This window comes from Crocuta crocuta, unplaced genomic scaffold (assembly GCF_008692635.1).
Source record: "Crocuta crocuta isolate KB4526 unplaced genomic scaffold, BGI_CrCroc_1.0 scaffold191, whole genome shotgun sequence".
Lineage (NCBI taxonomy): Eukaryota > Metazoa > Chordata > Mammalia > Carnivora > Hyaenidae > Crocuta > Crocuta crocuta.
Genome location: NW_027527878.1, coordinates 487728 through 498793, shown reverse-complemented (window position 1 = coordinate 498793; position 11066 = coordinate 487728). Strand labels below are relative to the sequence as shown.

At 35.1% G+C, this 11066-nt stretch overlaps 1 long non-coding RNA gene across 1 annotated transcript; it reads right to left on the bottom strand.

The window, feature by feature from the left end:
• Nucleotides 1-1114: 1114 nt before the first annotated feature.
• On the bottom strand, nt 1115-8248 carry LOC144245662 (uncharacterized). The gene is made up of 3 exons (XR_013339378.1): nt 8149-8248; nt 7703-7761; nt 1115-1256 (listed from the first exon to the last, which is right to left on the bottom strand). It is a non-coding gene; the product is annotated as an uncharacterized LOC144245662 (long non-coding RNA).
• Between the last annotated feature and the right edge of the window lie 2818 nt (nt 8249-11066).

Here is an 11066-nt window from a genome sequence, read left to right as displayed (position 1 = left end):
CATCAGAGTTACAAATCCAAGCAAAATAATCAGCACTTGCAGCTGCAAGAGAGCTAGAAATTTTTTCAAAGACAGCTCATAAATAATGTGATCCAAACAGACACCTACACAGAGTTATCAATTCTGATATGGGAAGAAAAAGAATTTATTCATTTTCTTCAGTGGGGTCTATCTTCAAAAACCATTTTCCTACAATTGTTCAAAGTAGCCCTTATGATTCCAGAAATAATGATTAATAATACATTGAGTCTTCAGAAACAGGCTCAGCTTTCTCCAGTGATAACCTGCAGGTAATGATCCTCTTACCCACCCCCCTTAAAGCTGTGTATAAGAGTAATAGCCACAACACTACCTAAAACATTATAAATGTCAGGGATAAAAAGTAGCAGACTAATAAATCTTCCATAAAGTGAACTAATTAGAGAGAAAGTTACAAATTATTGGGAAATCTAAAATATAGGCTACTTTCAATTATTATTACTTTTATACATATAAAACTTACATTTTCATGTACACTTGTATGTATCTGTACACATATGTTATAGGAAAGTATATAATACAGGCAATATGAAAAATCCTTAGCCAATTCTTAGCAACCTTTTGTCATCATTTTAAATTGCTTAGGCATTGTTATTGAACGCCTGGTTTAACACTGCAGAACATGCAAAAACTAAAAGCATAATCTGTTTATAACTGTACAGAGGTAATTTTACATTACCACAATTTTTTACTCTGTTTCCTGCGCTGGAAAACTAAGGACTATTTGCAAGAAAAAAAACATGAAAACATGTTGCTCTTTTAAACAGTTTTGATATTTCTCTCTGCAATTTTGTTTACACTAGTAGTTTGGGAAACTGTTTAACAGGACTTCCTCCTATACAGGAAGCCTATTTCCACTACCAGTCCCTCCAAAATTTCATATCATCATACAATTTCAACAATGAGCTCTAACTATAGCCTAAGCAAGACAATAACACTGATTTTTCCTTTCATTTTCATCACCTGGGGCATTAAATGAAAGCATTCAGTTTCCTATCCCCATTTCCTGAAGACATTCAGTGGCTATGCATTCTAAAACCAAGGTCCGAATCATCAAAAACTGGCTCACCTCCAGGCTCTTCTAGAAAGATGCGCAGGAAGGTGTGGTCAACATCTGCCCACAAGATGGCTTGTTTGGAAAGGGTTAAAGGCAGGCTATCAGTCTCCTGCCACTGTTCCCAGCATTTGTATCAGTCATAGGAAGTGATGTCACACACCTGCAATGCACATGCAAACTGTAAACACTTCACCAACATTGAATTTGAGTCTTCCATCCAAAATCATGCCCAGCTGCCTCACACTGAGCTCCATGGCTGCCAAATTTGCTAGACTGCATAGCGTTGAGAAAATGGATAGTCCTTTGCTAACAACAGTTAAGTAGGTTCAACTTTTATACTACCAAGCTGACTACAGTGTTGTTGTTTTTTTTTACTGGCTACTTCTTGCTGTTTCTACAATCACAGAGGTGGAATTAGAAGAAATATTAAAGATTATGCAACATAACACCCTCATTTTAAAAATAATTAAATCATGCCACGACTATAGCTTTTACTAATTGTCCCCACATCTTTCTTTCCCATCAGACTCAAGGACAGGGACCAATATTTAAAATACTTTTCTATCCTTCAAACTTAGTACCTAGCAAATATTGTTAGAGCTTAATACCTAACAATCAGACATACAGATGGATGAAGAGGTCAATGGGTACTTTCTTTCAAAACCATTTTACAAAGCTATCCTAGATTACTTGAAAACAGGAGATTTGGGTAATTCACTCCATTTTTGTAAAACTTAGTTAATTTATCCAGAAAATGGGATAATATATCTTCCTCAAGGAATGGTTGCAAAGTTTCCCTGAGACAATGCTTTTTAAAAGTTCCATACAAAGCCAGGCACATAATAAGAATTCCATAAATAACAGCTTGCTATTATTTTAATAGTGGTAATGGTACATCACACTCTCCCACACACATACACACACTTATTGTTATTATCATTGACCAACCTCTTGGTTCATCCCATATATGTATTAAAGTGTCAAGAGCTTTACCCCCGACTTGTGTTTCTCTCTTTCCCTAGATCTACCATTAGTCTGGGGTGACATCAAGATCCATGTGAACACCTCATCATGCCCTGTCTTCATACTTCACTGGTATTTTCATCTTTAATGACTTGTACATTTTTCTTTCATTTATTTACGTCCCATGACCATACACAAACATTTTCTCTGGAACCAGTCTACTTGGATATGATGCTAGCTCCATCAGGAGTTACAGTTATGTAACAAGCTACACACTTTTTTAGGCTCTCTAAAGACTTTCGTTACCTCATTTACTAAATGGGATGAAAAATGTGCTTGCCTCACAGAACTTGGTACATAGCAATACTCAGTTCTTGTTAGACATTATTTGTCTTACCCAAACTCTACTGCCTCTGAAATGTTTAACCCCAACACTAATATATAATGTCTGGACATATGAGTTATTCCAATTCCTTTACTACTGAAAGTAATCCATAGCAGAAATCATAAGCTGAAAACAAATTAGAAATAAGAACTTTAAAAAGTAGGAAAATAGAAAAGTGCTTAAAGATTATAAAAGTTTCAAAATGTAATCACTGGGTATCCAAAACAATAACTAATAATGATAATAGCATATACTTATTGATAATATATGTAATATACTTAGGGTGAGATCTGGCTCAAAAGTAAACCAAAATAAGTATATTATGTGAATTATGAGTGCTTACTATGTATGGGCACAATTCTAAGTGCTTTCTATAATGTATTTTGCACATACAGATGAGAAACTCAGTAACTTGTACAAGTTACAAGTCTAGTAAAATTTCAGAGCTGGGATTAAAACCCACAGAATCAAGGCCATATTGACAATTCATACATGATAGAACTGGGATTTGGTCAGTCAGTTCGATACCAAAGCCTGTGCTCTTAATTACTTTGTCTCTCCCTACCTTATTAATACCTCAGAATATAGCGATAATAGCTTATCTTTAAAAAATATATATATACAAACATACATTTGTTCTATCAAATTTTTATATCAAACCATTTCATTCCAACCAATTTGCCTTTTGGCTAAAGTTTATACACTTTTCAGCCCCAAGAGCCCTGTTCTTCGGGGCCAGGGTTAATCCTTCATAAGTGGGGCCCCGCCAGATTTTCCCTGGCTTGCACAGATGGAGACCTGGCCCTCAGCCTCAGCAGGTCTTTCCTGTCCTCCAGAATTCTTCACTTCACGGATGGATGAAGACCTGTACCCAGAGTCTGAGTGAATACGACGACAAGCATTTTTCTGGGTGCCATTCTGCCTCAATTGAATCAGCTCATTTTCAATATAGAGGTTAGTCTAGTGACAACTATGGAAGAACAAGTTTTCCTATCACCACAGGGCAGACACCTGGGATATACAAAGTCAAGCTTGTAGATGATCGACTTCAAAGGCATTCCTTCTGGAGTTTCTGGACAGCAGTGGACCCCAGGTACATCTTTCCTATAGCCATCTGGCACTCATTTTTTAGGTTCACCTCCTGAGTTCTCACCAGGGCTCCAACGTAAAGGAAGTAATAATTCTTCTCTGACCACCACATTTCTTAAAGTGGAGTCACCTGATAGTTCTATACCCACTCTCAGAACAAACTAACAGTTTCCTGCCCAGGGTTAAAAGTCTATTAGCTGAGGTGTATGTAAGGATCTGGAGTGAGAAGTCATGTATGAAAGGAGAGAGAGAAATTCCGGAGTGCTATTTGTAGTCTTCTGATTTCCTGGAGCAGGAATTGGGAACATGGGATAAACGTGAAAAATAACATTCTTAGCCTGTAATTCAGCAACAAGCATCAATGACAATCTCATTGAACATATCATCATTCTTTATCAGCTTTTTCTTCTATTTTAGCACAGTTCTTTTATGGAGGGAAGATGATTATTTAAACAAAACAGTTCTTTTTCTTTAAACTGCCTTCTTGAAGTTTTGCCTGATGATTATAATTATAGATCATAAAGAAAAAGATACCTCTTTCTATAACACAATACTATCATCTATATGTAAGTTAAAAGAAAAAAAAATTTCAGTATTAAATTTCTAAATGTGCTGCTTTTGAAAATGGCATCCAAAGTATTTAAAATATTTGCATGAATTACTAATGAAATTTGTCTTTAGATATGTAAGGATGTGCCCTAACCTCTTCACAAATAAAAAACAATTATCAACACATATGCTTCATCAGCAACAAAATGTAATCAGAAATTAAATCACCTTCTATCTTCTTACCTCACCTCATTCTTGTTCTAAGTTTCCTACCCCTTGTACACATGTTTCTCTTCTGTGTTTGAGACAGTTTGAGGTGCTAACTTGAATTAAGACTCCAATGATAATGACAAAAGCAATAAAAGAGGTAAAGAAGACAGAAAGTAATTAAAGGTATATATATTTTCAAAGTACTATAGACTCAGTAAGTCCAGATATTTATTCTTTACCACAGAATGTATCGAACTGCTATCATAGTGTAGTTTTTCTTTATTAAAGGATGAATTTTTGTCATTAGCTAGCTCAGTATTTTAGAGCAACTCTCCAAACCTTTTGATTTTCGTTCTCTCAGCTACAAAATAAGACAATTTTTTTTTACCTGATCTTGAAAATCAAGCAGCTCTCTGAGAGATCTTCAATAAATTTATCTTTATTTCACCTTAGTTTAACTTGATCCAAAACCTTTTCGAACTGTTAAAATTTGAGTGGTAATCAAACTGATCAAAATTTTCATCACATTGCACAAAAGAGGAGACAAATAGGATATTAAAACATCAAATTCTTTTTTCATAATAATTTTTGCTTCATGGAGAATGACTGCTAATAGTTAAAACAACAACAACAAAACCAGAACCTGCCAGTTCCCATTCTTTCAATGTTTGAGGAGATACCTAGTTATCACTAATAAGCCTGAAACTGAGCTCCAATACTAAAGGCCTGCCCAGAGGCAGCTGAAATACACACACACACACACACACACACACACACACACACACAGTCCTCTGCCCTGTCCCTAAACAAATAGAATTAGTCTATTTTTACTTATTTTATTACATCCTGCTTAATAGAGCACGGCACAAAACATCATGCATCAACATCAACTCCTGAAAAATGCTTGTTATATGCCAGCCCAAGGCACATATTCAGATAAAGAACATTTCACAAATTCCCTGAGTTAAATATTCTCCTTTTGGCTCTTCTACCATAGTCACTATTCCTAATTCTTCTGGGCCTACAGATCTGCTAGAGGGCAATACAAAACCACAGAAATGTCAAAAACAAGTGTTGGAAATAAGAACTGTAAAGTCTCAAATGCACGTAGCAAAGAAAAAACATGTGCATAAAATTGTTTCCAAGCATTTAAAATATATTTATCCTGAATTTCTATTTGGATTCCAGAAGAATTAAAGACTGTGAATTAAAATAATGAATCAACTAGCGAGCAAAAATGCATCACTTTTGGTTCAGTCTGTCATCTGTAGTGAATCAGACTCTCTTTTAGTTTAACCCAATTTAAGCATAAAAATGAAATAGCTCAAAAAGCAGAAGACAGTCTCCTGCTTAATCTCCTCCTGAATATTCTCCTGACTCCTTAACTATTATTAGGACACCTGGCCTCCTTTGACTCTACACAATTGTCCTAAAATTTTTCAAAAACTTTATATTCCTACTCAACTTTTACCTGTGAGAAGTTGTTTAAGTATCACAATTTCTAAAAGAATATTTTCTAAACTGTACCTTGACAAGCATTCACATTTATATTAATATGCAACCAACAGCCAGGTGCATGTAGTACTCTATATTTTTGTTATAGAGGTGTAAGAACTAACCTTTACCTCCTTAATATTTAATGATCTATGTACTTTTTTTACTTTCTCCACCTCACATCCTCTTTAATTTCATTTAATCTTCATGGCAAAAGATCAAAGTAAGGATTGTTATTTTCAGGTTATAACTGGAAAAAAAATCAACTGAGGATAAGGGAAGTTAAATAATTTACTCAAAGTCTCACTACTGCTATGTGACAGAATTAGTAATCAAATATAGGCCAATATGACTACAACAAATAGTAGATAACATTGATAATACAATAAGTCACCTAAGAATCCCCACTGCTTAAAAAATAAATAAATAAATAAATAAATAAATAAAGTTAGACAGAACACCCAGTGCCAAGGCTTGTATCATAGTTTAGGCTATTAAACGTTCCCTATGAAGTTGCAGACTGAAAACAAATCTAAGTAAAGAATAAAAGCCATCAACAACTTTGCCTTCCAAAGGAATTTGTGGTGTACAGCAGATCTTTAAAGTTTTATCCAGTATAACACTGGATGTCTCTCAAAACTTTATTCTTACTATTTAATTTTTTTCCAAAATCTGAAGTTTCATTCAATCTAAAGTTTGGAGATAGGATAACACACTTTTCTAAAAATCCTATCCTTTGTTCCTTCCTCTTTTTTCCCCTATCTTTATAATGCCTGTTTTCACTTTGCTTTATAAATACTAACCATTCAATATTAAGATTTTACATGACAGAAAATATTGCACTCTCAATTTAAAGATTTCATTATATAAGGGTAGGGAAGCAAAGGAAAAAAAAGACCTTCAGGAATAAATATATTTACATAAACCTCTGTAAGCAGCAATATTAACTACTAATTATTGCCTATTATATATGGGCACTGCGCCAAGTACTTTATGTTTCTGATCTCATTTTATTCCAGCTGCAAGCTTTGAAGCGACCACCACAAATAAATTTAAAGAAAAAAATAACAGTGTCCAAAGAGTTAATAACTTGATCAAACTCATGCAACTAGCTAGTGACAGGATAGGCGATCTAACTCAAATGTTTTTGACTTGTAGATCTTATTTATTTAGTCTACCAAAGTTAGACAGGCTTAGGTTCAAATACCAGTTCTCTCACTTAAGCTGGAGCTCAAACTGGAAAGGCAATACGTTGATTCGAAAAGGTTTGCTATAGATGAGAATTAGTGTGGTCTGTTCAGAGATACCCTCTGCTGGAGCAGAGGCTTCTTACTGGAAGGCACATGTCCATCCTAAGGTTGGGAGAAGATGGCACCAAACTGGATGAATGCAAACTCTGGAAAACATATGTAGCAAATTACCTTTCAACATAGCAATTGTGTAATTTCCAGAAAGAGACAGTTAATGCACTCTGTGCAACGTCCACTAGTAAGACCTTCTGGAAGAATAGGCTACACATTTCATTCAGAGATTGGGCCTCTTCTTTTAATTCCCTGTACTGTTTCTCCATCTATAGCAGTTACAGCATCCTCCACAGAGTCTCTGAATTGTCAAGAATCAATAAAACTATTATTATCAAGTAAAAATGATGGGTGCCTTGCCCTAAAACCCTGACTAATTAAAGCTGTATGTGCAAAGGATCTATGTTTGTCCTAGTGGGTGACCACAGTGACCTTTCATGTCTGCAGATTTGGTAATACATCTGGGGTTGGGCCATACTGGAAACTATGTTCTATGTCCCCAGCCAAGAACTGATTTATTTGATTCAGAATGTCAATACAGTCTCCTCTTCATAGAATCTTGCTACATTCTCTTCCTAAGGCATTAATAGTAAGTTACCAGCAATAGATACGTACCCATTTACTTTTTCCAATGACCTGACCCAGCTCTTTGGCACCATCTTCTCAAGAGAGGTCTGGGAATAGAATAACAGGGCACTGATGTCAGATTCCAAGTTCACAGGCAGGGACAGGTGAAAAAGTTTCCAAAACACCTATACAGATGATGATTCAAGATAGTTATTATTCTTTCACTTTCTAAAAAGTAAATGTATTCCATTTTCCATTTGAATTTAATGGGTTTTTAAAAATTTTATATATGAATGGTAGTTTCAGACAAAAAGATAAATCCTTGTTATTATGAACCATTGCACTCTGTATTTCTCATTCTCAAACCCAGCCCTTTTCATCTTAGAATAGGTATTGCCTGTACTGAGGAAAGTGCCATTGGATCTACCTATACCTTCCTGCCCACAAGGCAGGTTACTTCTAAGATGGCTTAAAAAATATTTTAAATAAGTTACCTTTATTCTTCAGGGATCCAAATGTTGCTCTTGCCAAAAATATGAATCTCGGCATTATCACTGCATCAGGATAAATCCATAAATGGAAGAAAATACTGGTGTCATTCTGAAAAAGAAAAAGGGACAAAATAGACTTCCTCATCTAGCCTAGCACAATGCAGACATGTTGCAGAGCCACCTTTAAGGTTTCTGTGAGTAAAACTTTATTTATATGTCAATTATATGTGGCTATAATAGATAAAGGCAAAGATGACTTCAAAGAATCAATTGGCCTAAGGTTGAAAAAGGGACCCAACAAAGCTCCAGTCTATACTTGGGTGCCATAGGGCTTGTGTGTTCATTTTATTACTTAAAATGGAAGGGGAAAATGGATAGAAAGAGTTTAGTTACACACAAATACTATGAGAATAAATGATCAAGGAATATTCCACAGCATGACTTTGAAGAGGTGCCCAGAGCATTAATTCTAAGTAAAAATGGCAAAGCAGATTGACTGATTACCTAAGTCTGTATTAAGTTAGGTTCTGTCAATCTTGTCAGTGGATTTGATAATTACACTAAAATCAGGGCCCAAAAGCTGCCTCAACTATGAAAATGTCTATGGAACAACCTACTGTAATTTTGTGGCTTAAGGAAGTAATCTATCCCAATCAAAACAAAACAAACAAACAATAAACAGCTACCCCAACAGATTTCAAAAGGTTTCTTGCCTGCCTCAGAATGTCTCAGCAGAATTTGGAAAAAGGATTATCTACACAAAACTGTGAACAAAAATAGAATAAATAAGAGTGTGAGACCTTGGGTTCCTGGGTGGCTCAGTTGGTTAGGCATCTGACTCTTGATTTCTGCTCTGTCATGATCTCACAGTTCATTAAATCAAGCCCCATGTCAGGCTCTGCACTAAGAGCATATAGCCTGCTTGGGATACTCTCCTGTCTCTACACCTTCCCTACTTTCAGTCTTTCTCTCTCTCAAAAGAAATAAATAATCATTTCCTATTTTAAAAAGAACATGACACTTGCCCTGGTATCTCATGAAAAACCTCAGATTCTGAAATAGCAGCAGCTATTCTATTTACAAGTAAGTATGTTAATCAAGATACTAATACCACAGCTCTTTGAGAGAATTTGGCAAAAGATATTCACTAGGATTTAATCCTAACACTGGAATTTTCCCCAAGTCAGGAAGAGTTCTTCCAAATCAATGATCTTGCCATTGGTATATGAACAGGCTTCAGGGCACAGCATAAAATTGTATGATAAATTGTGTGAGGATATGGACTTTATGTATTCTCCTATGGAGAAAGTATGTTGATTTTATTAGATCTGCAAAGGGGTTTTTGAATTTTTTAAAAAAAGGTAAGAACAACTATTTTTAGTCCCGAACAAATAAAATCATATTATTTGTTCTAGTTTTGCTGTTTTAAAGGTCTCCCTTTAATAAGTCTAACAAGGCCACATGAGATACATAAGACATTTGAATATTACCACTTAGTCACTAATGACCAATGACATTTTCTTTAATTTATAAATGATCCTCAATATAGTACATTTCATAATATTCCATCCCATACTTGGTCAATGTTGGCTATGACTATTTGTATCTATTATAATGTTTGACCCATTTGACTAGGGTGGGTCATTCCACAATCCAGAATTCTCATTAATTTAGCATTCAACATATTGACTACAAAATATTTTTTAAAAAGTATGTTGTTCCCTACATTACTATCTCTATCTTTTTTTCAACCACAAGACAATCTCAGAAAACTCAAACAGCATCTCATTGATATTTCTGGTGGAAAATGAGCATCAAGATGGAAAATCCAGTTTTAATACTACTACTAATAGTTTTTCTTTACAGGAAAGCTTTCGTCCAAGTTGTTCTACATGCTCTTTTATTATTTCTTTTACCATCAACATATAGCATAATGTTTAAGATCTTAGGTTCTAGAGTTACTGGTTTTAAATCTCAAATTTCCCACTTGCTACCTTGGAAATTTTTCTTAACCTCTGAGTTTCAGTTTTTTCATCTAAAAACTGAGCCCAACAATACTGTACCAATATCACATGTTGTTGGGAAGACTAAATAAGAAAATGGACATAAGCTCAGAGTCTGGTACACAAAAATGCCTAGTGTTAGCTAAGTGTTATTTTTTAAGATTAATTCATCATGTGTGACATAACTAAAGAAATTTTTAATATACAACAGATCTCATANGAAAAAAAAAAAAAAAAAAAAAAAAAAAAGGCCAGTGTAGCCATAAGCTCAAATGAATAAGCAACAGTTAGCAACCCTGGAAGTGAAGTGGGTTAGATAACAAACAACAGACAGAGCTCCAAGACAGAAAAGGTGCAGAGTTTCACCTCAGAGAGGGACAACCTCAGACAGTGGGGACCTAGCTTCATTAACTAGAGTTCAGGTTTAGCATCCATTCTGGACACTTACAGAAATTTATGAAATCTCAAGCAACTAATATATTGTAAGGCTTTGTTTAAGAAAATAAAGCAAAGCATCAGATTGTGTCTGCCTTAAAAAAAGGACTTGATGTTACCTGACTTTAGCAGACTCCTAAGAATCTCCTTGGCAAGGGCCATAATTGGCACAGAAATTGGAGATGAGGTTGGATCTGCAGGTGAGGTGTGAAGTAGTTACAGCTGCCAGAGGTAGAAGCCAAGTAGATCATTATTCCATAAACATTTACAATTGGATCCCCACTGCCAAAAAGTAACAATAATAAAATATCTACACCACTGCCTTAGGGATTTTTACTAGTCTCCCCTCTGAAAATACTATCACTAGCTTACCTGATCTCCATTATAGAACATACATTTCAGAGTTGATTCTTACTCTCTGTCTGCCCCTTAACCTCTAGCCTTATGTTTTGGAACTTTTTCTTGCTAACTTAGATCAACTTT